Source organism: Rhipicephalus microplus, chromosome 6 (assembly GCF_043290135.1).
Source record: "Rhipicephalus microplus isolate Deutch F79 chromosome 6, USDA_Rmic, whole genome shotgun sequence".
NCBI lineage: Eukaryota > Metazoa > Arthropoda > Arachnida > Ixodida > Ixodidae > Rhipicephalus > Rhipicephalus microplus.
In genome coordinates, this window is record NC_134705.1 from 124,071,093 (window position 1) to 124,097,922 (window position 26,830).

General features: G+C 44.7%; 1 long non-coding RNA gene across 1 annotated transcript; it reads right to left on the minus strand.

The window, feature by feature from the left end:
• Positions 1-490: 490 nt before the first annotated feature.
• LOC142764932 (uncharacterized) lies at positions 491-19,108 on the minus strand. Its single transcript, XR_012883973.1, has 4 exons — positions 18,951-19,108; positions 16,416-16,460; positions 13,247-13,285; positions 491-717 (listed from the first exon to the last, which is right to left on the minus strand). It is a non-coding gene; the product is annotated as an uncharacterized LOC142764932 (long non-coding RNA).
• Between the last annotated feature and the right edge of the window lie 7,722 nt (positions 19,109-26,830).

A 26,830-nucleotide genomic window follows, 5' to 3' on the forward strand; every position in this document is an offset into this window, starting at 1 on the left:
CGACTACGACTACGGCTACGACAACGAGGGACAAACAGAGCTTCGCCCCTAAATGGTGATGATCTGAAAGTGGCAAGCGTGTTGTCGCTAGGCAGGGAATAAGCATTGTGCGCAACGCATAGTGACACCATAGCCGAGCTCTCATGAGTTGATTGTCGAGTATACTGTGATGGCTCTCCTTTGCAGACCCTTGTACCAGTAGTGCCCTTTATATTTGTTAGGCTCCGCTTTCTGGCACGGCGGTCACACTGGTAAACTCAACTACGCGTTTCCTATAGCGTTCTCTTAAAGGGGAAGCTAATGCGTTTCCGAATTTATTTATTTTTTCATGTCGTAGAACTGAATTGTCCCCTCTCTTCTTGTTTCGAGTGAATGTTACCCCGTATGTTTTTTTGTATCAGAGAAATATTAGGCACGGACAATGTAGAAGTTTTATTGCAGTATCGTCGTGCACACACACTAGAGAAACAGTTTTCTTTTAATACTCGTTTCAGTGTGTTTATTTGGAGAAGCGCAAGAATCAGTGAACAAATCAACTTGATGTACACTAACGCGCTGCTGGGGCTGCAACGCAGCGCATTTGGCATTCACGATATGAACGAAATGAATTACAGTTGTAAATCTCCGCTCTCGGCAGACATATGCTGAGCACTCTATTGTAGGAGTACCTATTCCAAGTAACTCGGCCGAAGCCTAAAAATGGATGGCATTGGCAGGCTGAAAAGTAGAGATAGCATGATGCGAAAGAAAATTGCATTTTACAGAGTTGTAAACGACAACCAAAAATGCAGGCATGCAGCATGACCTGATGCAGTACGTTCACGTGCTGTGTATGAACTTGATACGGTGATATTTAAAATTTTATCACGACATCTTTCATGTAGCTGGCGCATTTCACTCTTCACCTTAACAATCTGCAGAAAGCTCTACGGAAATAACGTCCTGCGACGTGTCGTACGTTTTGTGTGTGCCTATGAAGCCGGCCATTAAAGTTTATGCGCGGAAGTAAACTGCCGCTCATCATTCATTGCACGAAAACTCGTGGGAGTCATACAAAGAGGAGGGGTGCGGTTATTAAGCTGTGAATTGTCATAGCTCAGTTACCGTTGAACCTCTAAACGGCACATGGGTCATTTTGCTCGCTATGGCTGTCGCGTTTTTTTACGCAGGAGCTTTGTTGAGCGGAGCCAAGTCTCGATTGCAGGGTGCAAAAAAGCGTTTTCTTGCACTACCACCTTTCTTGCCAATTAAGAGAAGGCTACACAGACACGTCGTGTGTACTGCACCACTAATTAACGTATTCCAATAAATGAGTATGTAATTTCCCTGCCAATTCGAAAAAGTGTTCCCTGATTTTTGTATTAAGCAAACAGCACACAGCTCACATCAGTGAAATGTTTCTTTTTATTTTACACGCTGGCAAATGCAGGTTCTGCACGCGTGATAAACTTTTGCGTTCTATGCGTACATCGCACTCTAAGTGGCAGGTGTGTCGATATGAAACGCTCATTGAGTGTCACCATTCCGTTTCACAAGGTGCACAGCATTGTGAATCACACGCTGTGCTGCACAATCTCGTGCAGCAGTGTACGACTATGCGTAAAAGATGTGCTTTCAAATTTGCTCCGTAACTCCAAAAAAAAAGTTTGTCCGCAAAAACAGCTACTGCTTCTAGTTTTTATATCTTGTATATTTCGGTATCATATTCTTTACCCCGTCTTCACAGCTAAACTTGTACTCCTGGCAGCGCTAGAAGGTCAACGTTAGAGCAGCGACAGTTCTTTCGCAACGATGAAAAAAAATTATTAGGAAGATTTGAGCGAAATAAAAAAAAGGCTCATGCATCTCCACGAAGCAAGTTATGACAAGTGGGCCAAGCTCTGGGTATCGTTTGGGTGAGAAACCATACGTTACCGGAGCATTGCCCATTATAATGTAATACCCATGTTCCACAGACTTTTGGAAGGCCATTGAATCGATGGTCTATCTACTGAACTGTAAACATGAGCTGCCATACAGGTGTTTTCTTCAGGGCATCGAGTCAGTATTCTGTTGACACAACGGAGCACCCCATAAGTTCCCGCAAACATCGATGACCATTGAGTGACGAAAGCTAAAATCCTCTCGTTCACGGTGTACTTAGTGAACTGGTGTGTCCAAATGAAGACAAGGACACAGTATAGATGACACAGGGATCACCACATATCTTCTGCGTCCTTGTCTTCATTCGCGCACAACAGTTTACCTTGAAATATGAACCAATTTGCCCAGCTGCAAGTTTTACTGAACCACAGTGTACTTGGTATCTCGTACACAAGATTAGAAGCATATTTATAAAAACAGTGCATGAAAAGCACTATAAGAAGGTTGCAAATTATTTAGTACAGTATTCCTGCCACTTGAAATGTGCGAGCTGTATATACTCTGGACAACAGCCACGTGTTCACCTTCAGCATGCTGTTTCGCGGTGTGTCACTCGCCACAGTTTCACTGCTAAATAACTTAAAGCTGAATATGCATGGGTAACTACGCTCAAACAACCTATTGAAATGCTTAAAGAGCAACAACAGACATATTAGTGCTTTTTAGTAAACATATTTTCTAACTGCTGGTAGCAGTAATATGAAAATAGGGATCCACAGCTCCACAGAGGTTTTGCGATAAATGCCTGAACCACTCAACGACAACGACAAAACTATAGGTACTAAGGTCCATAAACTGTTTCATCTGAAAAAGCCGTCTTCTACGCAACCTATGGTTGATGCAGCGAAGCGAAACACAGCCGCCATGGTGTTTATCATTGAACTTGTAGCAGAAACGCACCACTATGGGCGTGACATATGACCAGAGAAGTTCTTTTGAACTAGGCGCTACACCACACCGGAGTTTAATGAAAGCTGAGGTACCGTAAATCTCCATTAAATGCAGTATCTTCTTGTTTAGTTTTCTTTCTGAGCAGCGTGTATCTATTTACCGCGAGTTGCATCGTCCTTCCTGGCTTAGCATATGCGTTCGGCGTTTTGCGCAATGTACTATGCAGCATGCGTTTTTTTTTGCCTCATTCTCGGTTTTGAAACATTTCAGTACACAAATACTGAAGAGTGCATATCACCCAGTCTCTAGTGTGCATACAGAGGCGTTCGGAAAACTGGATGCTGAATAAGACATGGTAAGCGATGGCCTCCTTTTCAAATAATCTAAGTCGGCTATGACACGTCTATGCAGCACTTTCAGTAAGAGAAATGAAAAAAAAGCAGTAGAGTTTCGCCCACGCAGTTTTTGATGATACTGGCAGCAGAAGACTGCTAATTCTGCATTCCAACGCCTGTTTAGGTCTAATTGTATTCCAAGAAGCCAGAAAGGCGATTCTGAGAAGCACATCAGAGCTTCGTCTTAATTTTTGATTCTATTGTGAGCCACGATTTTTCGACACGACTATAAACGACTGGACCAATAGAATCAAATTAACCTCTCTCGCCCTCTTATTGCGGATCCTTGCACACACCAACGGACGATCTAAAGAAACCTAGCCGAGAGGCATGTGTTTCGCCTCGACACTTTTTTTCTCACTTCTCATTCACTGTATCAATTACTCAAAGTCATTTTTATTGCATGCAAAAGTTACACGGTCCCTCATTCATTTTCCTTAGACAACTGGTTGGTGAAAGGCATGTTCACATTTTTGCCCTTCTCTGAAGATTTTATTTATTCCCTATCTCCCCATCAAAACTATTGTGGGCTTTAGGTGGTCTGTTTTGCTTCCGGAACCAGCCAACCTTCTACCAAAGCTTGATGCGTACAGTCATTCAAGACAAAGGCATTTGAGAGACCAAAGATTATCTCAGGAAGGGTGGCCTTCTTAAAGTTTTCCCTTTAATTACGGTAACTGCAGGTTTATTTCACATTTGTCTGGCTTTTAGAACGTTGCCTAAGAGTCTCGCGGCTCGAGAGCTCGATCTAGTTTATTCATTCTGAAAAACAAAAAGAGAGTGGTAGCTATATTTCAAAGGGTTTCAGGAGGTATGAAAAATTACAGAGCTGGCCGTACCGCAGAATATTCGGCTCTGAACAATACGAAGACATCATGTACACACAAAGTGCACAGCCTGCCCTCCAGCGTACAAAACATTTCGCAGTTTTATCGCAAGCATGACGCGACCAGCGCAGCGCACTGCTAGCTCGAGCCACTCAACAGGCTCTTAAAATAAAAAAAAAAAACGACTGCAATAATATTTCCTAATATTTCTTGCCCTACTCGTGCACTTCTGTGACGCAGACAGTAGTTCCCGTTACGTCCTTAGTGTACATGCTCTCGATTGGTCTATATACGCAAAGTATCAAAGGTTAATTGCCTTTTGCACTGCGTTTCCATGCAGCCGCCTATCCGTTATTTCTCGTCTCACTTCAATATTGCGCACGATCAACCGATCACACTTCAGCTGCGCACGCAGTGATAACAGCATATAGCTTAGCAGCGCCAAATACTGGTAGGGTCTAGCGCTTATTGCCAGCATTTTTCACGAGCTTTTAAGAACTAAGGGGCGAAAAAGATGCATCAAGGTCAATCTAAATGGGTCAGGAACGTCAGAACAAAAAGTGGTCGGAAACCTATTGCGAATAATATCAAAAAGAACGTGACGATTGAAGCACGACTAAGTGAGAAGGGGACAAACAAACAAAACTAAGAACTCAATATTGTAGAGTGAAAGCCGGCCATCTTTTGCAGCAGCAGGTGATGTCGGACCACTTTTTGTACGGCTGTGCGTCAATAGGTGGTGTTCAGCGCTTCGACGTTCAGCGACCACGCCCCCAGCGGTCACTTCGGTCAGCTTTTCCTTAAAATAGTCATTGTTTTTTCTTCAAATGGTCGTAATTTTGCATATGAAAAAGTTAACTATAAAAACGCTTCACGGTGTATCTCACATCTGGTTAAATCGTTGATTGCGTCAAGTTTTTGTTGAGTGCCATAAATGGGGAGAGAAGGGGGCGTATTCAGGCAATGCGCTATCGGATATTCAGTTCGGCGTGTTATTTCGTTCGGCGCATTGTCAGGTCAACGCGGTATCGCTCACTTCGCTATGGTGTTTTGATGGGTACCATCAGTATTTTACTTAATGCTGTGTGCTGTTTACTTCAGTGACAATTCATAGCTCAACTAGCTCACAGAACGTATGAATAGCCGCTCCTGTGACTGCTGATTACTTTCGCTGGCGCACGGCCGGCGAGCCCTCGCCTTTTGGTACGGTGAACGCGTCACGCTATGCGATGATACGCTGTACTCTACGGATCCCAAAGCTACAATTTCAAAGTGGCTGTCCCACTGCAGTGGTTTTGGACCATTGGGAAACGTGAGTTCTCGAACTATTATGCTATTGTGCTCGTGAACACTTGTCTCACAACTGCCTCTGTGAAGTTTCTCGTGCAAATTGTAAGTACGTATTTCGCTAATAAAACAAATTTGCTTTCCAAATCTTTGTTTGGTTTTGTTTCTTTTTTGTTTCTTTTCTCTCCCGCATGCGATTAGCGATGCACACGATGCAATAAAATTGCGTAATAATAACGCCATGTAAAGGTCAGCAATGAAAAAATATTCAAATTTTGTGCCATGGAGCGCAACTGCGCCACGTCGTGACCGCTTTTGGTTGTGACGTCATATTTTAGTTTTTATTTATTGTTTGCTCTTAGTTGGCCCCTTCTCACGTAGATGGCAACAATGGAAACGAGCCGCCGGCTACTGGATTCACGGGTTTCCATGAAAGTTACGCTACCAATTTACATATACCTTTTATGCAACGTGTGTGTGAAGGGTAACGAAGGAAAGGAGAAACCACTTCCTCATCGTTCAGAGTAGAGTGGTTAGTGGCCATTTGAAGGACGCACGGAAAGACACACAGATATGAGCGTTAACTGACTACGTTCACCACTCGACAACATGCTGCTGAAGAACAAAGGAAGAATGGGAGAAATGAATGCACTGATATGCGCAGGACAAACGAGAACTAACTACTGTTACAGTAGTTGTTTCTTTATTTATAAGGTGTGACATTTGCTCAAAAACACCGCTTCTGCAGCGAGCTCCTTTCTTGAGAATACTGCTTTTGCAGCGAGCGAAGTGACCTTCATAGGCTTTGTCACTCGATCCCACTATCTCCGCTGAAAGCACACGAGGTACAAAGGGTCTGTATCACGAGATACGGACGTGTATATAGGGGAACACTTTTTGTAGAGTAAGGTGCAAGCGGTAGAGGAGGGCGCGTACCGCAAAGTGTGTGACGGCGACCTTTTAGACACGGCTTTCGCACCATCGTGCTGGTGAAGGAAATAACCCGCTGAAAGATCCCGACTTTTGCGCACACCTAGCGGTAAATGGCGTATCTAAAAGCCCGCCGTTCATATGCTCAGCGAACGCTACACTACAAGATGGAGAATGTATCTTTGAAATTTTGCTCGAAAAATAATTTGTCTGATATATGGTTCATGCATATGTATATATAAGATAAACTAGACGATGCCGCCGACTGGCAGACACAGTTGCACACTCGCTTCGCTGCCATGGCTACAGATGGCCCTGACTGACCATCCCACGTTTAAATTCACTTATAAACCCAATATGTGGTTGGGGGATAGCCGCCCTGATAGCTCAGTGGTTAGAGCACCAAAAGCGTTATTAGAAGGTCGTAGGTTTGATTCCTGCTCTAGGCAAGTTATTTCTTCACCCACTTTCCTTTCTCCTTACTTACATTACATTGGCTCTAATAACTTTCCCTATACATTCCTTGCCATTATTGTCAGTTAGATCTTAATAATATTCTGTCAAAACACGGAAAAACGAGCCTTTAGGTATACACTTCTTTCCATTATATATATATATATATATATATATATATATATATTTAATTATATATATATATATATATATATATAGATATATATATATATATATATATATATATATATATATATATATATATATATATATATATATATATATATATATATATACTGACCCAAGGTAGGCTGGCAACTATAGTAACCAGCCTCTGAAAAGGACAACGAAGTAATTCTGTGTGCGCGTGCTCGGGTGTTCGCGTTTGTGGCCCTTGGGTTACGAAAGTAAACGCCCTACTTTGTAAATGCGTACCTGTGTCTTTGTGACATTTTCTGGTGGAGGTGCTGGGTACGGTAGATGATACGGTCCCCTGAGAGCACCCCTGACGCAAGTCCATCGAGTAGCTCAGCTGAGCTTACCCCTGTACACGTACAATCCAGCTGTCGTCTCCAGGGACTCGAGCCACAGCACGGTTTGTTGCCTGAACATCAGAGGACTATGAATCAAACACCGCCTAACGTCACCGCACCTGCACCAGCGTTTCTGGTTATCAACCAGCCCAAGACGCCGAAGACATTTCACGGAGCTGCTTTTGAAGATGCCGACGACTGGCTCGAGCATTTCGACCAGGTCGCCGTCATCAACGAGAGAACTCCAGAGCGTAAGCTACACTCTGGGGTTCACTCGTTCACGTTTTCACTGAGTCTTCCAGGAAGCAGTACTGCTTCCTGGAAGACGCCGCGAAGACGTGGTTTGAGAACCATGAAGCAGTGCTTACGTCATGGGATGAGTTTTACCGGCAGTTCCTCAAGGCATTCGTTCGAGAGTACAGGAAAGGGACAGCAGAGCGTGCTATAGAGGCAAGGGTTCGATGCCCTAACGAAAGAGTGACGACTTACATAGAGGACATGGATCGGCTTTTCAGGCGTGTGGAGCCCTCTATGGCCGAATCCAAGAAAGTTCGCCACCTAATGCGTGGTGTTAAATAAGAGAGTTTTGCCGTCCTGATTCGAAACCCGCCTGCGACACTTGAGGAGTTCCATGAGGAAGCCACTGCCTTGGAGAGGGCTCTTCAACAGCGTGCGAGGCAGTATAACCATGGTGTACACCCAAGTGAGGTCACTTCTGTCACTCTCAGCAATGACATCAGCGCTTATCAGAGCTCTCATTAAGGAAGAGCTACAAAAGATGCAGGTGACTGCTTCACCTGTAGAGCAGCTCTCCATTGCGGAGATGGTACGCGCCGAGCTACGGCAAGCCGTTCATGCTCCCCAACCATCCGAGGCGCCACACCAGAGGCACTGCGTCGAGATGAGCTACGCGGAAGCAGTGCGACATCCTCCATCGTGCAGTTCAACCAGCGTATTTTACCCCAATGAGCGACACGCTCAGCAAATGGAGGTAGGCTTCCGTCCTCGCAGGTCACTGTTGATCGCCGAAGTAAGACCGAGAATGCGTGACATCTGGCGTACAGCCGTCAACAGGCCACTTTGTTTCCACTGCAGGAAAGCCGGACACGTCTACCGACATGTCCATACCATCGTGTGGGTCTCCGTGTATTTTCGCCTAATGCCCTCGTCCACGACCTGGCGAGCGACCACAGAAAATAGAGAGTTTCATCTCGAATCGTCGCAGTATCGAACATCGGTCGCAAGAGCCTCGCTCGTCGTCGCCTGCTCGCTACAGGTCACCGAGCCCAGTCTATTCACGCGGCGCTCTGGGACGCCGTTCACCCAGTCTTGCAAGTCGGGAAAACTGAGTTCAGTGACCTCCGGAAGTGAGGCCGCTGACGCTGACTCTACGGAAGGTCCTCTTCTAGGACGACAGCGACGGCAGCAAAAAGATGTATAGACGCAGTCAAACGATGTACGAAGAGTGGTGACATCAAACATTGCGGTAACTGTGGACGACGAAGAAGTAATGACGCTAATCGACACTGGAGCTGATACCTTCGTTATGAGCGTGGGTCTTGCCTGCAGGCTGAAGAAGGTTTCTACCCAGAGGGCTGGGTCACAGATACGTACGGCAGGAGGCCATCTTCTCACTCCGGTGGGGCGGTGCACAGCGCGAGTCAGTATTAACGTATTTACGTATCTCAGAGATTTTGTAATACCGCCGAATTTCTCGAGGGACCTAATTTTCGGACTGGACTTTCTGCGTGATAATGGAGCCGTGATTGATTTGCAAGAGTCGCAGGTGACGTTTTCTACGGCACACGCTTTAGCGCGCATCGCTCACGGCAGTTACGTCATTGCTTTGAGGATTGTTGACGATGACATCACGTTACCGCCGAAGAGTAGCGTGTTCACTTCGGTAGCCTGCGACGTTTTTGACGAATTCAACGACAATGAAGGTATTGCAGAGGCAAATAACCCGCTGCTGCTCAAACGAAACTTATCCATAGCCCGTTGCCTTGTTCGGTTAGACGATAAACGCTCTCGATTTCTGCTTACCAAGTTCAGCAATGAAATTCAGCACGTCCTTAGAGGGACTACTGTCGCTTTCCTCAGTGAAATCGCCGACTTTTTCAATATCTGCACAATGGATACAACTTCACCGCATGTAGAAGCTTGTGCTGACATGGGAAGCCGCCTTCACGTTAATCCAGACTTGCCAGATTCACGAAAAGAGCGGCTGCTAAACCTTGTGACGGAATTCTCGGACTGCTTCTCCACAGCATCGAAAGTTGAGCGTACCTCCGTTACAAAACACCGCATTGTTACCAAGGAGTCGGCGCAGCCTCTTCGCCAACATCCATACTGTGTGTCCCTGAAGAGATGAGAGCTGATTAAGCGTCAAGTTCAAGAAATGCTGAATGATGACGTCATTAAACCTTCGACAATTCCATGGGCGTCTGTTGTCTTAGTAAAGAAAAAAGACAACACACTACGCTTCTGCGTCGACTATCGACGGCCTAACAAAGTCACAAAATGCGACGTTCACCTTCGCCACGGATTGATGACGCCATAGACCGTCTACGCCACGCCCAGTTTTTTACAACATTAGATCTCAAGTCAGGGTACTGGCAAATTGAAGTTGACGAGGGCGACCGTGAGAAAACCGCGTTCGTGACGCGCTACCGGGCTCTACAAATTTAAAGTGCTGCCTTTCGTTCTCTGTTCTGCTCCCGCCACGTTTCATCGCACGATCGACACTGTACTAGCTGGACTAAAGTGGCAGTCGTGTCTTGTATACTTGGATGATATCGGTGTGTTTTCAAGCACGTTTGACGAGCATATTTCTAGGCTAAATAGTGTCCTCAGTGCAATAAGGAGAGCGAACCCTACTATCAAGCCCAAAAAGTGCTACTTCAGCTATTAGGAACTCAAGTTTCTCGGCCACGAGGTGAGCCCGGAGAGTGTTTGACCAGATCCGGAGAAGTTGGCTGCCGTTGCTAATTTCCCTCGTCCTGAATACAAAAAGGCTGTTCAGCGATTCATCGGACTCTGTGTGTACTACCGCCGTTTTGTGGAAGAACTTTCGAAAATTGCGGAACCTCTTACAAGATTGACACGGCCAGATGTTCCTTTCGTGTGGACGGAAGAACAACAACAAGCCTTCGTAGAGCTGCGCAATCGACTGCAGACAGCTCCAGTGCTGGCACATTTTGACGACACTGCCGACACCGAGGTCCACACAGACGCCAGCAACGTAGGAATCGGAGCCATTCTAGTTCAATGGCAGAATGGCGCAGAGCGTGTGATCGCTTACGCGAGCCGCAGTTTCACAAAAGCAGAGGCTAATTACTCCATCACCGAAAAAGAGTGCCTAGCAGTCGTTGGGGCCATTAGCAAGTTTCGACCATACTTATACGGCCGGCTGTTTTGAGCAGTCAGTGACCACCATTCGCTCTGTTGGCTTGCCAATCTACGGGATCTATTAGGCCGCCTTGCCCGCTAGAGCCTCCGCCTTCAAGAGTACGACATAACGGTGGTCTACCGATCAGGACATAAACATACAGATGCTGACTGCCTGTCTAGTGCTCCTATTTCTCCTACGTCCTCTGACACTGAACAAGATTTACCGTTTCTTGGCATCGTCTATGTGGTGCGGATGGCTGAGCTTCAACGTGAGGACACTTAGCTAATTCCTGTCAACTAGCATCTTCAAGGAGAAGACGTTATCGTCCCACGCTGGCTCTCGCGTGGTTTAACAACGTATTGCCTGCGCAACAATGTTCTCTACAAAAGAAATCTTGAGAGCAACCAGGAAACTTTCCCTCCTCGCCGTTCCAACGGCACTGCGTGAGGAAGCTTTGCAGGCGTGCCACGAAGATCCTTCGGCCGGTGACTTAGGCTTTGCTAGGACATTAGCGCGCATCCAGCAGAAGTAATACTGGCCACAGCTGTATTCGTCCGTTCAGCGCTATGTCCGCACCTGTCGTGACTGTCAAAGGCGTAAAGTTCCACGCGCAAAGCCCGCCGGTTTCCTCCAATCTCTAGATCCACCTCGAGCATTATTTCAGCAAGTGGAAATGGATCTTCTTGATCCCTTTCCTACGTCATCCTCAGAAAATAAGTAGATAATCGTCGCAACCGACTATCTGACATGCTATGCAGAAACCAAAGGTGTGCCTAAGGAAACTGCAGCTGAAGTCGCCAGATTCTTTGTTCACGACATTATTTTACGTCATGGTGCACCTGCTGTTCTCATAACCGATCACGAAGCAGCATATACGGCAGAGTTATTTCAACAAGTCCCCAAGCTGACGCACACCAACCACCGGAAAACAACGGCTTATCATCCCCAAAGAACGGTTTGACGGAGAGGTTAGACAAAACACTGGCCGACATGCTATCTGTGTATGTTGATGTACAGCACAAAACGTGGGATGAAATTTTTCCGTACGACACGTTTGCTTATAACACCGCATTGCAAGAGAACACAGACCTAACACCATTCGAGCTTGTTTACGGCCGTCGCGTCACAACACCGTTAGACACTATGCTCCCCGTAGACCAGAACAACAGCGGAAATGACAGCGTTGACGTCTTCGCTGAGAAAGCCGAGGGAGCCCACCAGCTTGCACGGAACCACATTCGCGGGCAGCAAGATATCGACGCTCGCCGTTACAACCAAGGCCGAAGGAACGTCCACTATCAACCAAGTGACTATGTATGGGTGCGGACACTAGTTCGACATCGTGGGCTTTCGGAGAAGCTATTGCGACGCTACTTTGGCCCTTACAAAGTTGTGCGCTGCCTCAGTGACGTGAATTACGAGGTAGTTCCCCAAACCTCCGACACCAGTTTAAACCGAAGACGTCCACGTCCAGAAGTATTCCATGCATTTAGGATGAAACCGTACCACGCCCGCGAGTTATGAACGTGCACTTCGAACTTTTTCCTTATTATCCACAACAGCGTAGGCTTTTTTTTCGTTGGCGTGATCATTTTGTTTTTCATGGCCACCTCCAGCATATCAGTCAACCGACCGGGACGGTCGCTCTTGAAAGGGGGGAATAGACACAAGGTAGGCTGGCAACTATAGTAGCCAGCATCTGAGGAGGACAACGAAGCAGTTCTGTGTGCGCGTGCTCTGGTGTTCGCGTTTCTGGTCCTTGGGTTACGAAAGTAAACGCCTTATTTTGTACCTGCGTACCTGTGTCTTTGTGACAGTACATATATATTATATATATATATATATATATATATATATATATAGAGAGAGAGAGAGAGAAAGAAAGAGAGACGCGATGTAGACACAAAGAGCAGTCGAGAGGGTTCATATAAATACAAATAAAATAAATCCGTTTGTTGGCACATAAAGTGTGCATTCAATGGAATGCCAACTCTGTCAACTCCTGATAGTAAACCCTAACAAGCTCATCGAGCCTTTTTGACTACTGTTTTTCATACTTCGCAGCCTCGAGTTGAAGCTATAGTCCCTTTTACGAAAATAGGGCGTGCTGGCCCGCACAGCCTGGTGGTGGATCGCGCTATTTCCATAGTTATATCGGCTTTTCTTTGGCTCATTGACCTGCCTGGCGCTCAGACTGGCTCCACACCGGAAACTACTATTTCAGCTCAGGAAACGCTGGCCAACTGTGTCTCCCAGCTGGAGAGTCCTGCCTAGCTTATCTCAAGTTATTTTTGAGGAAACTGGTAAGAGTGACGCTTGTGCTTGACACGATGAGAGAAGACGGTTTGATTTTTTGCAGTAACTAATTGCCCTATCTTGTAAAAACAAAAAGATTTATGGGAATTATACATAGAACATCGTTTGACCAACATCCATGAGTCATCTCATTGCCTTGACTTTATATTTCTAAATTTTAAGAAGTGAAAGTAACTTAGGAATATAACAGGACTCTCTACAAATAAGCTTAGGTTCAAAAAACGTGACTATTGAATATATATATCATTTTTTCAGAGACAAATAAATACAACGGTGAATGAAAAGTAAAAAAGTGCGTACCTGCGGGATATCGGCATCGTCCGATTCTTCTTTGACAATCTTGAAAAAAATTCTGATGCTCATCAGCGAGAATATCCCCACAATATGTAGGCTTACTGAATTAGACAAAATTCATAACTTTCTCCCGTATTACATTGCGAAAAAAATCTACATAGTTATCACAAAAAACCATAAACAAAAAACTACCCTCATTTAAAAGGAAGTTTGCCTGAGAAAGGTTGTGGTTCTGAGTTGGAACACTTACTGCTGAAAAAGCATTGCCATCTCAGAAACTTTTCTTAAATGTCATATAAAATTTTGATGGACTCACGCTGCAAGCAGCTGGACAACAACTATAATATAGCCTTCTAGCGAAGGCGTTCAATTTCAAAAGACGTATTGTTCGAAGAAGGTCTTGTCCCTGAACCTATGCTTTCTTGAGCCAGCTTTCAGGCACTTGAACTTGTCGAGTGGACTTCAGTATTACTTGAAACCTCTCACCATCCCCTAAACATGAGTTGTTCAACGGTGTTTACTGCGAATTGGCGCCATGAACTGCAGATGGGCACCGAGCTGAACTGACGCCAAAATTCATCACTGCCGTAGGGTCAGCTTTTTCACTTTACACTGTAAATAGAAAACGTGTTCTGCATCCCGTCTTCAAGAATCATGAATAACAGACATATAGCACGTCAAATTTTGTGTCTGTAATTATTTTATACAATCTTGATATTTTCTTGCTTCATTGCACGTACTCATCCAGATCACTCTAGAAGTCTTAAAGAGTCCAGGTACAACTACCTAAGTGCTACGTCTGCAAAATCAAGCAATATGTGCGTCCCGTAGGCTTCAGCGAACGGATGTTCATTAGACATCCCATCAGAGCATATGTATAGATGCATACGACGGTGGTTATAGCAAGCGTATGGATAGACAGCGCAGTGCCAGCGCAAACATATTTTTCTCATTTTTTCTGCCTAGCAACATTGACACTCCAGTCAGCCGAAGCGCCATGCATTGCAAGCCGGGCGCTTCAGCGGATGGCCACAAAGAAACACGCATGGTCAGGCAAGGCGGCAGATATGTCTCAAGGCTCTTTCTATTTTTCGTGTCCGTGATGGAGGAAAGCGCACACTGCAAGTATGGATGATAAACAAATAGCTCCGCTAATGCCTGTATACGCATACAAATCAGTGCTCACAGTAAGGCAGTGCTGCCAGAGCAGATGATGTCACGCTACAATGTCGTGGTGTGCAACGTGTCGCATGAAGCTTATGTGAGTATTTAAAGGTTCATTTCAAGTGTTCCTCCACAGCTGGAAGATCACCGCAGTTTTTCTGAATGTGTTTGTCACACGTCGTGTGCGGCACTCGTTGCAGTTGCAAGCGCGAATATGCTCAGCGGGGTTGCTGCAACGACGACGCTGAATATGAATTGTTTACCAAATTAAGCTCGATAGCTGTAGTTATCAAAAATCATTTGGGTTTTCCAGTTACTTGCAAGTGAAGCAGCTTTTGTAATGTTGATGGTGTGGTGCAATGGTAATTGAGCTTTCTTGAATGCAGGCGTGCGGACTAATGACATCCAAAACCCGAATGCCAACCTGAAGGGTGCTTATAAGGCCTCGATGACCTAGTTCCGTCATGCTGCTTAGTGGCTTGCTGCTCAACCAAAGTATTTTTTTTTTGGCTAAGATAATGCTGACAGCCCATTTGTTGCAGAATCTCCGCATTGAATTATTTCAAACTTGCTTTTTTCAACACTTCTTTGCGCTTCTTTGTTCCTTAAGTAAAATATGTTGAGCGCCATCCTTTTTATGGTGTAATGTTTCCTATTCTGAACAGAACTTTTTGTTCCCTCCAAGTTCATTTTCTCACTTGGATACTGCCTCTTGGTCTACGAGTGAAAAATCATTACCTGCACCAATATAATAACAATAACATCAGGTGCACTACATAATACAATGGTCAAAGAGTTCCCCACAGCAAGCACCACAGCCGCAGTCACAAAAACTGACTACCTATAGAGCTATCAGAACCATTAAAATAACTGTGAGAGATTTTTGATGACTGTTATTTCTAATAATTACCACCTCAATGATGCATGTAATAATGATGCAATTTTCAACATCCTAATATTATGCTAATAAAATTAAAAATATGTAACTTGAAAGGAAATTCTATGAATCTTCTCTGTTGTGTCAATTTGTAGGTTCACGAGAATTACTTGGGACATTTCTTAGAGCTTCAACGCATCCTAAGCTCTGCATTCTAGGATCATCTAAAGGACGCTATCGCATCGTCTTGGTAAGTGACTTAGAAGTCTTACGATTTAATCAAATACACCTGCCAAACACCAATTGGAGTATACAGTGCCTTTCATGCCATTTGACGTCTACAAATTCAATTCCTCGTTGTTCAGAAAAAAAGCACAAAAGCTGATGTCTGGAGAGATTGAGAGAGAGAGAGAGAGAGATGGTTCAGTAAAGGTAGAGAAGTCGGCTTGAGCTAGTAGGCTCTAGCCTCGTGCTCCGCACAGGGGATCAGGGACAGGGGAAAAAAGAAAGAAGTGGTACAGTGTGACGATGAGGACAGAAACAAGATACGCTCTTATACAATAACGACGCAGTACGGTGGCTTCGATAAATTCTAATGCCCAGTCCTTTAATTGTCGGAAAACCTCTCGAAGCCATTCCACCAGTTCAGACAAGTTCAGAAAGATTGAATTGTGTGATCTTTTGAATGCTCTCGTAGCGCTTACTGTACGCACGTGTAAGGCGTGTTGTGTGCACCTCCCTCTGCGCTTTCTTGTCGACAATAGCATGACGCCCCCTTATCGTCCATGTTCTGCATCCTTCTGACGAATGAGGACATGTCAGCACCCGCCTGTTGAGATTCCGTAGGATTAACTTGTGTACGCTTGACTTGCACCTATTCGATCACTACGTGCGCGTACATGTCAACAAACACATCACCATCAGCTGTATGCGTTGACACAGCCCACCACTTTTCTAGAAGGGTGCTGAAAATCTGTCGAAAATATACATTCCACACAACATTGCCATAACATAAAGTAAACCAAGCAAGCGTCACTTAATTCAATAGGCATACGAAACGGCACCTATTCTTAAAAATCGTTATTGCACTCCTCCTTTTTAATGCAGGTATAAAATTGCATGGCGTATTCATACCTGCAGGGTCTATTCTCGCCTCCACATGCACGCTTTCCCACGTTCCTTAAACAAAGCAAAGGTGCAGTAAAATCAGTAGTTACATAGTCATACGGGTGCAAGACGTTACTTTGACGCTATACTTAAGGGACTAGTGCGCACTGAAAAAGGAAGATGCGGGTGATTACAATTCGTTACGAATTGGGGTTCTCCTACTTACCAGCGCACAATAAAGCCTTTCCTGGTCCTTCATTGTACGCGCAAGCACTTCTTTATTGACTTGCTGTCACAGCATTTCACCAAGTTGAACGGGAAAATAAGTATTCCATAGGTGAATTGTGAGTCCGACATTACCAGAATACCATATTTTTCAGTGTTCTTCTTAGACGTAACCAAATTGTATGCGAGTTAGTAAGCCTGAACAGCTAGAGCTATAGAAAGTGTGTCAGCCTCAGCGACAGGACATCGATTCAACATCGTCTCGAAGGAGTAATATCCAACACATCAGACTGTGCCCACTGGCAGTATAGTTCACCATTATCACTGCGTTGGTGAATTTCATTACTAAGTAGCTGATCGCCGGATAAATTATTTCTTTACTGGCTATGACAGTGAACTTTTCAGCTCATAAACTTTAACTGAAGATCGAGCTTTCTTCAGTTACGACTGTGGTCTCTCCTTCGCAAATTAGTGGTGCATATACAACCTAGTTTTTTTTCCACAAGTGAAATTATAATTTTGCTTAATGTGTAATGACGTCCATATTTCGAAAAGTATTGCGCCAAAGAGATGTAACGCTTTGATGTTTGCTGAGATATTGCCAATTTGTAGTGTAAAAATAATTCAAGGATATGTGGTATTTTGGCGCAACAAAATGTGCCTTATAGAATTCAACTTAGCGTATGGTAGAGAGTCTTCTTGCTTCATAATGAGCAATGGTACCTCAGGAGCAGTTCACGAATGTGCTCTTTTCATAAATGCAAATACGTGCTGAGCTTTTATGGTAAACATACAGTCAGGGCAAGTATATTAAAGAGTCAATATGTGATGCTCAAGTCACCATTCTGGCTTCGATAAAATTTACTTAGGTGGATGTTTTTGACCAAGAACAATGATTTCGTTGTTATAATAGCAAGACTATGAGTTTGCTTGAATGAAAACCTAAAGCCTTTTCTAGCGTTATTGGTTGTGAGTGAAAAATCATCACCTTGAGCTGGCCAAACATCACAAAAGATAGAAATAAAAAGTTCTAACTTTGCTTGAGGGTTGAACCTGGGTCATTTGCTGAGCAAGCGGGTGCTCTACCACACACAGACGCGTCTGTTTGTTAAAAGAGTTGTTTGTTAAAGTGAACGTATTTTCAAGCTTTGCAAACGCGCTTATTTTGTATACATGCTTTATTATACAACATAAAATATTTCAGTAATAATAGTTGCTACAAGCATACAGTGCCATCGCACTTCAGAACATGTGAATATTATAATGGCTTCATGTTTAAATTCTCGTCACTCACTACGCAAGGCACATATATTACAGCACCTATAACAAGTTCGAGTATATTTTATGCACCAAGTATTGGAAGTACGCGCTAGACATAGGATATTGTTATTGCGTTAACTCTTGAAGTTGAAGCCAATGAATTCCCCTATATTTTGTGGCGTAACGTACTTTTAAGATAACGTACCACCCTGGCCAACGTAATGAAAGTCACACGAAATAGAAATTCGATTGATTGATTGAATGATTGATTGATTGATTGATTGATTGTTATGCGGGGTTGAAGAAGCAAAATAACCATATGATTATGAGGGATGCCGTAGTGAAGGGCTTTGGAAATTTCGACCAGCAGGGGTTTTTTAACGTGCACCCGAATCTGAGCACATGGGCCTACAACATTTCCGCCTCCATCGGAAATGCAGCCGCCAAAGTCGGGATTTGAACCCGCGACCTGTGAGTCAGCAGGCGAATACCTTAGCCACTAGACCACCGCGGCGGGGCAAAAAAGGAATTTGACTCATGACACCTAAATAACATGTTGCGAAATCGTTCACATGTTTCTGGCCGCAATTTGGAACTCTGCGTTATTACGTGCACGAAAGCGTGGGTACACCCAAACTTCTGAAGTGTATAAACTGTTGCACTCACCTCAAGCGATACGAACTAGTTCACTGAGGCATCCTAAGACTGTATCAAGCTAACTCACGTTTCAGTAAATGAAGTTACCAATTTGTGGCTGCAGCCTAATGTAGCACAAATCACCAGATTTTAACACCCTCAAAACATCAAGGCTGATTCATTGTGCTTGTAAAAACAGTTTGTAGAAGACGCTGTTATAAAGGTCACACGGAAATAACCAAGCTTTGCAAATTGTGACGATCTAACCTCTTTCTGTGTTTTTTTTTCAACAAAATATGTTATATGAGGTTCTAGGACAACTATCCTAGAAGAAATCCTAAACAGGGCGCTACACCAAACGTGAATTTTAAACTGAGGCATCGGCTCACATTATTACAAAATTTTGTGTCGGGGGAAAAAAGAACACAAAGATACTCACACCATTTCGAGAAGCGTGTACTACAGATCCTGCGTATATTGTATAAAGTGACACAAATATCACAAAAGTTATTGCCAGGAGCATGATGGATTGGGGAAACCTAGCATACAGAACTCCACTACGAGCTGCTCTAAGAGCCGTGAGGAAAAATAGGGCCTGACCAGTTGAAACTGTAGCGCATATCTCATTCTCTAGGCGGAAGTGCGACTGATCAATTAAACTCACATTTGGAAAATGCGTCACTATTAAAAAAACCTGATATATTAACACTTGTTCACATCTATTGTTGAAACTACTACACGGTTATGCTAACTGAAGGAATACGTGCCAGTTCCATGAACACCTCCGTGAATTCGCGTATAATGTTGCACAATAAGATCCGTCCTAGAACAAAGTTGGATGCTCATGCGGATTCTTCTCAGGAGCTTTTGAAATAGGTACTTCTGTGACAATAGGCAAAACTACAAAAGATAGATGCAACTTGTCAACCCTGGAAACAATGTGACCGATGAATCACGTCGTGAAATATCAAAGCCTTACAGATTCATTGAAATGATGAAATATTACAAAGATAGAGTTAGTTCGCTAATGGATACCTAATAAAGCGAAAAAACTCCTATGAAATTGCTCCAGGATACTAGGCTTCACAAAGATGGGATGTGTGCGATGGCTTTTAACGCGATAGCGTTAGAAAGCTCATGTCGCAGAAATTATGCCGTTGGCATAATTTCTGCGACATGAGCTCTGCGACATGAGCACCATTGATTGTGAGTGAAAAATAGTTCGTGAGCAAAACATTGAAAATGAAGCAAATAAATTAAAGAAAAAATTCGGTCGCATTGGGGATCGAACACAGCAGGTGTCTTACCACAAAGCCACGATGTTATTTGCAGCTGAATAAAAAAAAACACTATACATAAAAGCCATGTAGTGGAAGGCGTCTCCTTAACGCAATGTGTTCGACAGGTGTCACGACGAAAACGAGCCCATTCGGTGATTAGTAGGCACATTCGGGAGGCCATCAAACTACGTCAAAAAACGCCGGGATAGGGCAGCCATCGCCGCTAAAAACGCACAGAAATTTTCAAACTGCTCTAAAAATGAATAGCTATGTCCATATAGCGGCAAACATATCATCCCTTTCTAGAGGCGTGGACCAGGCAAACAGCAAACGCTAGATAATGGGCTACCATATGTGAGGCATCGTGAGACTCTATGCCTCTTCAATGGAATTGAATTCCAACAAACCACGTTACTTGCGCAAATTTAGCTTTCAACGCTCACACACCATTGAAAAAGTGAAGTACTGCAGTTGCCATTTCACACACCATAAGGCGATGCTTGTTGTAGTTGGCCGGAAGTGGTCTGCATAAGAACAAGTCGAACAACTACCAGATAACCAACGCAAGACGGATGACAGAATGTGACCATTCACGAATTCAAGTGTCACGCCTACGCGCAGTTCATAATACAGGACCATGTGACCATATCACTGTACAATATTTCAATGAAGTTGTTATAAAAAAGCTGTTAAATAGGTCGAAAACCTATGCCATTACTAGAGATACGTCGCGCTTGCACGCTCGCGAGTTTGTGTGTGTGTGTGTGTGTATAAGAAAATATATGAAGTGCGCACTAGCGGTTGAAGGGCGCACTATAGAAGCCGGATTTTGCTATCGCGTAAAATCTCAAAGGCGAAGCTGAAGGGTCCCCCATTCTTCCTCGTCGCTCATATGTCCCCGGAGGAAGCCAAGCGATTATTGGTATAAACTTTAGCGTTAGTTTTATGCCCTAACACGGCTACATACTGCCGACACCCTTAATTGTTCCAAGATGTATCTCTGACAAATATTATTCCCTGCTCTCGTGTTCACTGTTGGTGCAGTTAAACAAGTTTTTTCTTCAATTACGCAGCCCACAATTTTTTTCGACTACGTCGCACCATAGAAAGTCAGGTATGGAAACACCTGCAAGGTGAAGGAATGCTGCTGAAACAAAAATTGAAAATTATGTATGCATTATTGCATTACGGAACCACAGGAAAACCATTACGGGTTTCTGTGAAAGCTTCCGACTTCCCGAAAAAAAATTGGCAGCATATCCACGGAGTGAATGATGGAGAGTGGGGCGAAGCATCCGTCCGCCCATTCGTTCTTGCTTGCGTCCATCCATGTGTCTGTGTGTGTGACTGTCCGTGCGTCCATCCGCCCATCCGTGCGTGCGTCTGTTCGTGCGTCACTCCCAGCGTTCGTCCATTCTTCCGCCCCTGATTCCATTCATGCGTCCATCCATGTATATGTCTGGGTGTCCCTTCGTCCATCTATTCCACACTCCAAGTACAACCATCTCGCAACTTTTTATCATATATTCCTCTTATAGAAGCACCGCCATGCAGCGGAAATTTCAAGGACTAAACGAGAGGTGGCACACGCACACTTTCTTACGGCTTGCGCTTCGGGTCTACTTCCAACCTTTAACCCCCTCGAGTTTATAATATATACTAGTTCACTGTATTCATGGCACTGCGGCCCAACGCTCGTTAAACCTTTCTAAAACCAACAAAGTTACGCCCAGCGAGTATAACCTAGCAGCCTTTTCTTCTCAGATAGTGCTCAATGTACATGCCAATGGCTGCTAATGGGGAATGAGAGACAGGAGCATTCGGCTTATAGTTAACACGCACGCCACGAACTTTTTATTGTTCAACGAAGCACAGGAGAAATCTTCACTGGCACCACCTTGCAGGTCAAAATGTAACACTGGTTACACACTACGACTACGACTACTTCGAGGGACGAACGGGTGCCGCTTTAAGGAGCGTCGCCCCTAAAAATTTATTCTGACCCATGGATCTAAACAGAAATCAACGCCTTTTTGGTACGCGAGCTTGAGTTATGTTTAGAAAATTATATTATTATTCCCGCCGCGGCAGTCTAGTGGATAAGGTATTCGGCTGCTGACCCGCAGGTCACGGGATAGAATCCCAGCTGTGGCGGCTGCATTTTTGATGGAGGCCAAAAAGATTTAGGCCTCTATGCTCAGATTTAGGTGCACGTTAAAGAACCCCTGGTGGTAAAAATTTTCGGAGCCCTCCACTGCGGCGTCTTTTAATTATATGGTGGTTTCGGCACGTTAAACTCCAGATATCAATCAATTAATTTATAATGAACGCGTGTGTGTTTATCTTGTAGCCTCCATAGTCCACAAAGTCATATATATAGGTCACTGCCAGGATCACATAGTGAGTGTAGAGGCATTGAAATACTCCAGGCGTTGGAGGTGCACAACAGTAATTGTTACAATTTTACGTCGCAGAACAAAGATACGGTTATGACGACGCTGTTGGGTAGGACTCCACAAGTTTGGCCACCTAAGTTTCTTTGACGTGTAGCTAAATAAATTCATGTACATTATTCTCAAGCAGTTTTCGTCCACAGAAATGCGGTAGCCTTGGCTATATATATATATAAACTCCGCGACCATCTATTGAGCTATCTAGCCGTATAACCAGGCCCCGAAAATGCAGTGCTAGTTTCAGTTTCATGGAACATGCACGCTTGTAGCGGTTGCCCGGTATCCTACGATATGGTTTAAGGGAGGGATGTGGGTGTAGCAGTTTGGATTGATTGACTTGCACGAGTTCCAGCAAATAAATAAATAAATATCACTGGAAAGAACTTGTGTTTTGTTCATTTGTCTCTTTTTGTTTCTTGTTTTGTGAATCTTAAATTAGGCGAAGCGCAGGAAGTGCGTGATTTAAGTTCGTCCTGCTGGCCTCCACTCTATTCGCCACTCGCTCAGCGATAATACAAGTAGTCTCGTGGCATCATCTCGCTCGGTGGGCGTGCCGACTACGGGAAAGATAGAGACAACGAGTTCAGGCGTGCAGACAACGAAAGCCGCAGTGAGCTACGCCCATCAAGTCCACAACGCTTTCGACAAAGATGGCCAAATTGGGCAACGGATGTTTTTCGCGGCTCTGAAGTCTAAAACCAGGATACTTGCAGTTTTTTAGGTTTCCTAGTGGAACCGGGGAATATCAATAATTTGGGCCCGTTATTTGAGCAAGCATTCATTTTGCATGAGCTCATGACCAAACCGAATTTTCTGCCAGCCATACTGGACTGACGACGCGCAATGTCGCCAGACTATTTGGTCAAGACGGCAGCCAAGCTGCTGTCGGCAAAATGCTTCAATTCCTGTTGTCGCCTCGGCTACATAGCTTTTGCTACTTTTATTTTTTGCATGTAGTTCTACTAGCGTGAAGCATTTATAGGCTCCTTGTGGTTCATGAAACTGATGTAGGCGCAGTTTGAGACTTTATGTGTCTTTACTTCCAATACTGTTAGTGAAATACAAGGTGTGAACTGAATGCTTCAAAAAATCATTACAATCGTTGCATGGAATGTTGAAATGTCGGAAACTGTTAAAGGGAATGTCACTTAAGCCAATGTTTTAACAAGTGAGCTTTTCTTTGTCAAGGCAACGCTCTTGCCCTGACGAGGACACGTCAACATGCCAAAACTCGTTTCCATCGATGTTATCTCGCGAATAGTTTCTTATTGCTTTGAGCCCCTCCATTCCTATAAACTTCAATATCGTTCGGCTCTCAGTTTATTTGAGAAACCTTTGTGCGCCTTTGTAACAAATGCGATTGAATCAGATATGACGTGTCCTAGCCGTGATGGTTTTCACATCGGTCCAGATATTTTTGGTTCAGTGTTTGCTCGTTATGTGCGTATGTCAGTTGTAAATTATACAGCTGTTTCTATAGATCGACTGTTTTACACTAGTGTATGCCTGTTTTTAATACAAAATGTGCAACAAATAGTTTGTTTGATTTGTGTCTATTGAGTTTCTTGTTACTCAGATTTTGATATTCTTAACTTTCGCCGCTTTATATTTTACAAAGTATATTAAAAATGGTTAAAATATAATAATTGCTGCATCGCTCGAGTGAGGTGCGGACCTAAAAGCGCGTGCAACACATCGCACTTGCATGCGAAGTCGGAGAAAAAAGCTTCTGCAGGAACCCTTCTCCTCTCGGTTCTGCATCCTTTCCCTCTATTAGGTAACGTAACCAGGACGACATGAAAAATTTGTACTGTTCATGTTTCAGTTCTAGTTCGATAGCTGGCAGTCGCCAGGGATAAAAGCGACGGGGCCGCTGGGTATCAGCTTGAATGCGAGAGGGCGTACGATGGTAGTTATAGGAAGTTCCCCCCCCCCTTTTTATAACGACTAGGCTATTGTGGCGGGTAAAAAGACGTTCGGAGAGAAGGGGATCAAATAAAAAACAGACATCTTCCATTAGACATTCACCACACACGTCAGGATGGCAGAAGCCAGCTTTTTCATCGCGGTGTATTTATCCTCCAGCGCCCCCTTCCGAAATTTTTTTGCCCCTGACCAGATTTCGCGCTACCTCCAAGAACGACCCACGATTTGATGATTATGCTGTATTGACTTCACAAACCTCGGTGATCTGTAAGGTCATGCGCACATAGTTTATGGACGTGATCTTAACGCTATAAGGGGGTTTATTGACTAAAACCAACTGCTTGGTTGAAGCGGCGTCAGTCACTGTCACGAGCTGAGCTTTTCGTCGTAGTCATCTTCTAGGTGCGCCGACTAGATACTGTCCCTCTCCCCCTTCCCCACTACATTTGCCCCGCTGGTAAAAAGGAGCCATCCTGGCGACTCACAGCGAAGCAAGCACAAGGGGATCATAGTAAGGTTTTAAGCGGCTGATGTGGACTGTCTCGCGACCATGGCATCGTCTGTCATCGGCAGGTGTCACTGATTCCACGACGTAGTTGACCGGTGACGTGCATTGAACGATGCATTACGAACCATTGTACTTAGATGAAAACTTTTGGGAGAGGCCGGGGGACTTAAATGAAACCAAAAGCTATAGAAATGAGCCTGCGGGGAAGCTGTGAGCAGGCTTGTCTTAGTAGAGTCGTTCTTTTTGAAGACCTTGTGCGATGGATGTAAATGAGCGCGCTAATTGGCGGCACTATTCGGCACACTGAACAAGTTCGGAGGCTGGGAGGTATTCTGAAGCATCTGGGCGGTATACGTAAGTATCGTTTCAAGCGTACTAGAGGGCTCACGTCCGCACAGTAGAAAATAGGTGAAAACCCAGTTGCTTGCGTGGCCGTATTATACGCATACGTCACAAAAGGGTGCACCAAGTCCCTATTAGAATCGTCGGAGTATATGTACATAGAGAGCATATCACCGAGAGTGCGGTTAAACTGCTCCATCAAACCGTTTGTCTGTGGGTGATAGCTTAGAGTGGTGCGATGAATAATATTGCACTCACTGAGAAGCTCCTGGACGACTTGCGATGGAAACGCACGCTCACGGTCGCTAAGCAGCTCAAGTGGTGTGCCTTGGCGAAGGAAAAAGCTATGCAACATGAACAGGGCGACATCACGAGCAGCAGCGCCTGGCAAAGCGGCGGTTTCAGCGTAACGGGCTAGGTGGTCAACGGCCACAATAATCCAGCGATTTCCAACAGGAGTACAATGTAGTGGACCGTAGAGGTCGATGCCGATTCTATCAAACGGCCGAGCTGGACACGGCAATGGTTGTAATTCACCATAGGCATGACAAGTTGTTTTCCGTCGCTGACACTCAGTGCAGGAGCGTATGTACTTGCGAACGTACGAGTACATTCCACGCCAGAAAAATCGCTGGCGAAGCTGGTCGTATGTTTTCAAAACGCCAGCGTGCGCGTTTTGAGGGTCTGCGCGTAAGTACGCGCACATGTTGGAGCGCAAATGGCGAGGTATAACAAGAAGCCATTTCCTACCATCCGGCTGATAGTTGCGACGGTGCAACATGGCATCCAGTATCGTATAAGGGGGAATTTGCCGACGTAGTGCACGAGGTAGACGCTGGCGTGGTGCCACCAAAGACGAGGGGAGAACATCGATGAGCGAGGCTATTCAAGGGTCCTTGCGTTGTTCCGAAGACACGTCAGCGGTATTGAGGCTGTAAATGGTAGCTTCGGGAAAGGACACAGGTGCAACGGCTGAAGGAAGGGGCGAACGAGAAAGAGCATCAACGTCTGTATGCTTGTGGCCTGAGCGGTAAATGACGTGAATATCAAATTTTTGTAAACGTAGCGCCCAACGTCCAAGCCGGCGCGAAGGATCCTTCAGTGAAGAGAGCCAACAGAGTGAAAGGATCATGATCTGTAACTACATCAAATTGGCGTCCATATACGTAAGAATGAGATTTTTGTAATGCCCAAACATTGGCCAAACATTCCTTTTCAAAAACCAAGTATTTGTGCTCTGTCTTGGTTAGGGTGCGACTGGCATACACAACTACATACTTTGAGAAGCTAGGCTTGCGTTGAGCAAGGACAGCACCAAGTCCTCCGTGTGCACCTTGGTTGGAGCAGTATGGTTGAAGTGGCGTAAAATAGGTGGTGAAGTAAGGAGAAGGCGTAATGTTGCAAAAGCATCATCACATGCTGGCGACTAATGAGAGAGGTGTGCATCGTCAGTGATCAGCTGTGTCAGTAGTACGATTATCGAAGCAAAGTTCTTCACAAAGCGGCGAAAGTACGAGCACAGTCAGACGAAGCTGTGAAGCGCTTTCCCGTTCGTAGGCTTCAGGAACTCAGCGACAACACAAAGCTTCTCTGGGTCTGGGAGGACGCCAAGTTCTGAGACAACGTGGCCAAGTATTGTGAGCTTCCGAGTTCGAAAGTGGCACTTCTTGATGTTTAGTTGAAGGCCTGCGCTCGTGAGGCAGCTCAAGATTTCGCTGAGACGATGGCGGTGGCTGCGGAAATCAGGAGAGAAAACAACGGCATCATGAAAGTAACATAGACATGTCTTCCGTTTCAGCCCATGCGAGACGC